Below are 4,530 nucleotides of genomic sequence, written 5' to 3'. Positions count from 1 at the left end.
GAACTTGGATTATGCAAACAAGGACTTTGATGCATAGAGTTCTCATGAACTCCTACCAGCCTGTCAATAGGCAGTTATTTCCCTAAAAATAGTCATGTTCTTCCCAAGATATTTAACAACTTACTTATCTTGAAAGGTTTCCTTGCAAGATGAGAGAATCTGCTAGGTGCTCTTCCTTCATCAAACTCCCCTTCAGCCTCTTCTGCAGACTCTGGACCACAGGTAGCCATATCCTCAACTGGTATCTACATCATCTCCACAACTAGGCTATAAACTCTTATAGATAGTTCCAATGTTTTCTACTTTGTCATCTCTTCTGTCACACAATCCTTTCTGCTTAAACAAAGTGAGCACTCAATAAATTCTCTTGAGTGCAGTTAATCATTTGAAGAATCTTGATGAGGAACTGAAGCTTAATCTCACTTTAAAAGAAGAAATGAAAATAATTTGGTGGTATATTTTTTATCTCAAGTTACAGGGAAATAATACCACAAAATAAAAACAAAGTAAAATACAGGAAAGAAGGAAGGACGAAAAGACTACAAAACAACTGGAAAACAACAAAAGGGCAGTAGTAAATCCTTACTTAAAAAAATCATATTGAATGTAAATGAACTAAACTCTCCAATCAAAAGATACAGAGTGGCTGAATGGATTAAAAAACAAGACCCAACAATATGTTGCCTATAAGAAACACACATCACCTATAAACACACATATACCAGGCACGGTGGCTCATGCCTGTAATCCCAGCACTTTGGGAGGTCAAAGCATGTGGATCACAAGGTCAAGAGATTGAGGCCATCCTGGCCAATGTGGTGAAACCCCGTCTATACTAAAAAATATAAAAATTAGCGGGGTGTGGTGGCACATGCCTGTAGTCCCAGCTACTCAGGAGGCTGAAGCAGGAGAATTGCTTGAACCTTGGAGGCAGAGGTTGCAGTGAGCCGAGATCACACCACTGCCCTCCAGCCTAGAGCCTGGCAACAGAGCGAGACTCTGTCTCAAAAAATAAATATACTGAAAATAAAAGGATGGAAAAAGATATTCCCAATGTAAACCAAAAAAGAGCAGGAGTAGCTATACTTATATAAGACAAAATAGATTTCAAGACAAAAAGTATAAAAAGAGACAAAGAGAGTTATTACACAATGATAAAGCGGTCAATTCAGCAAGAGGATATAACAAGGAATTAGTAACTAGAACATATAATAAGCTCAAAAAACTTCATAGGAAAAATATAATAAACAATTTTTTAGATATGATAGAACTTTCTCGAAAGAAGACATACAAAAGGGATACATGTAAATGAAAAGATGCTCAAAATCACTGATCATCAGAGATATGCAAATCAAAACCAGATGAGATATCTTCTTACCCAGGTAAAATGGCTTTTATCCAAAAGCAATTACAAGTGCTGGCAAGAATGTGGAGAAAAAGGAACCCTCATACATTGTTGGTGGGAATATAAATTAGTAAGCCACTATGGTGAGAAGTACAGAGATTCTTTAAAAAACTAAGACTAGTTCTCACCTCAGCAGCACATATACTAAAATTGGAACGATACAGAGAAGATTAGCATGACCCCTGCACAAGGATGACATGCAAATTCGTGACACATTCCATATTTTTAAAAAATAAAATAAAATAAAATAAAACTAAAGCTATCATATGATCCAGCAATCTCAGTACTGGATATATATACCCATAAGAAAGGAAATCAATTATTTGTACTCTCATACTTATTGCAGCACTATTCACAATAGCCAAGATTTGGAAGCAACCTAAGTGTCCATCAACAGATGAATGGATAAAGAAAATGTGGTTCATTCTATTAGTCTGTTCTTTTTTTTTTTTTTTTTTGAGACAGAGTTTCACTCTTGTTACCCAGGCTGGAGTGCAATGGCGCAATCTCGGCTCACCGCAACCTCCACCTCCTAGGTTCAGGCAATTCTCCTGCCTCAGCCTCCTGAGCAGCTGGGATTACAGGCACGCGCCACCATGCCCAGCTAATTTTTTGTATTTTTAGTAGAGACGGGATTTCACCATGTTGACCAGGATGGTCTCGATCTCTTGACCTCGTGATCCACCCGCCTCGGCCGATCTCTTGACCTCGTGATCCACCCGCCTTGGCCTCCCAAAGTAGTCTGTTCTAATGCTGCTGATAAAGACAGACTTGAGACAGGGTAATTTATAAAGAAGAAGAGGTTTAACGGACTCATAGTTCCACGTGGCTGGAGAGGACTCACAATCATGGTAGAAGGTGAAAGGCACATCTTACATGCTGGCAGGAAAGACAGAATGAAAGCAAGTGAAAGGGAAAACCCCTTATAAAAGCCATCAGATCTCATAAGACTTATTCACTACCATGAGAAGAGTATGGTAAAAACTGTCTCCAAGATTCAATTATCTCCCAGCAGGTCCTTCCCACAACACATGGGAATTATGGAAGCTACAACTGAAGATGAGATTTGGGTAGAGACACAGTCAAACCATATCATGTATATACACAATGGAGTACTACTGAACCATAAAAAGAATGAGATCCTGTTATTTGCAACATGGACACAACTGGAGGTCATAATGTTAAGTGAAATAAGGCAGGTACAGAAAGACAACCGTCATGTTTTCACTCATTTGTGGAGACTAATTAAAACGATTGAACTCATGTAGATAGTGAACTGATGGGTACCAGAGTCTGAGAAGGGTAGCAAGAGAGGGGGTAAAAGTGGAGATGGTTAATAGATGCAAAATATAGTTAGAGAGAATAAATGGAACCTAATATTTCATAGCACAATGGATGACTATGGTCAAAAATAATTTATTGTATATTTTAAAGTAACTAAAAGAGTATAATTGGAATGTTTGTAACACAAAGAAATGATGAATGCTTGAGGCAATGGATACCCCATTTATCCTGATATGATTATTATGCATTGCATGCCTGCATCAAAATATCTCATGTACCCCATAAATATATACACCTACTATGTACCCATGAAAATCAAAGATAAAAATTTTAAAAATAAATAAAATAACATGAAGAATAATAAAGGTTTTTCTAATCCAAAATAAGTCAAATTAAAATAGCTTTGTGCATTTCTAGATAAAAAGAAAAAGATCTGCTTTTGGCAGAAAGTCTAGATTAAGAAGTTCCAGTGAAAAAGACTACAATCTCTTCAAAAATGTTTTCTTTCTTATGTTACTGGAACTTATCTATTTTATTTCCAAATTAGACTTCATTTAATTAATTTATTTGTTTTAATTTGTAATTTTTGTTGTTACATGTATTTATAGGGTAAATAAGATATTTTGATACAGGCATAGATGCATAATAATCACATCAGGGTAAAGGGGGTATCCAACATGCATCTATGTTCACTCACATTCCTGAGGCTCTACCATCATCAGGTGGTAAGGTCAGCCAGGCTAGTGTTCTTCCCAATCAAGCAGAAAGTTCCCCAGTCCTGGATGGATCCAGAGACACCAACTGGGAGCCAGGGCCTGGAGTCAGAAACCTTAAGAAACTACCTGGTGCTCTATTCTACTGCAGCTGTGCTAACACTCAAGCCATAAGACAAAGTCTTTCCCACTCTTCCCTCCTCTTTCCACAAGAGGTGAATCCCCATGGCCACTACCACTTCAGGCTCTCAGCAAGTACTGCCTAATTACTGCCAATGTTCATTCAAACCCCAAGGGCTCTTCAGTCAGCTTGTGGTAAATGCTTCCTGGCCTGGAACTCTCCTTGCAAGGTAGTGGGCTCCCCGCTGGCTCAGGGCAGGTCCAATAATGCTGCGCAAGAGCCAAGGCCTGAAATCAGAGATCCCAAGAGCCCCCTTGGTGTTCTACCCCACTGTGGCCAAGCTGGTACCTAAGCTGCAAGACGAAATCCCCTTTATTCTTCCTTCTCATTTTCTCAAAAAGAAGAAGTCCCTCCCTGTAGGCATCACAGCTGAGAACGTGCAGTGTCACACCTGAAGCCAACATCTCTGAGTCTCACCCAAGGCCAAGGCAAGTATTGCCTGGGCACCATGGCTAATTCTTCAGGGCCAAAGGGCTCTTTAGTAAGCAACTGGTGAATCCTACTAGGACGGGGTCCCTCCCTTCAAGGTGGCGGGTTTTCTTCTGGCCCTGGGTATGTCCAGAGTGTCACTTGGGAGCTAGGGCCTAGAATGGGGGCCTCAGGACTCTGCCTGTTACTCTATCCTACTGTAGCTGAGCTTGTATCCCAGCTGCAAGACAAAGTCCTCTTTATTCTTTTCTCTCCCCTCCTCAAACAGAGAGGAAGAGTGTATCCTGGAGCTGAGAGCTGTGCCACCTGAAGTTGGAGGAAGGGTGGTGCAAGCACTCCCTTGGCCACTCCAGCTGGCATCTCACTAGATCCTGTGCCCTCCAAGTCCACCGACTCCAAGCCCAGCACAGCCCCAAGACTTGTCCAAGAATTGTAGTACCTGTGGCCTAGACTGCCTTTCAAGTTTATTTAGAACCCTAGAGCACTTTATCCCACAGTGGCAAGGCTAGACAGAACTC

The 4,530-nt window shown here is 40.5% G+C and overlaps 1 non-coding gene across 1 annotated transcript; it reads left to right on the top strand.

Annotated features, from left to right (window-relative positions):
• Positions 1-1,525: 1,525 nt before the first annotated feature.
• On the top strand, positions 1,526-1,632 carry LOC119471687. The gene has a single exon (XR_005200752.1). It is a non-coding gene; the product is annotated as a U6 spliceosomal RNA (small nuclear RNA).
• The last annotated feature ends 2,898 nt before the right edge of the window (positions 1,633-4,530 follow it).

This window comes from Cebus imitator, unplaced genomic scaffold (assembly GCF_001604975.1).
Source record: "Cebus imitator isolate Cc_AM_T3 unplaced genomic scaffold, Cebus_imitator-1.0 Scaffold69, whole genome shotgun sequence".
Lineage (NCBI taxonomy): Eukaryota > Metazoa > Chordata > Mammalia > Primates > Cebidae > Cebus > Cebus imitator.
The sequence above is the reverse complement of the archived record's forward strand: the minus strand, read 5'-3'. Positions and strand labels throughout refer to the sequence as shown.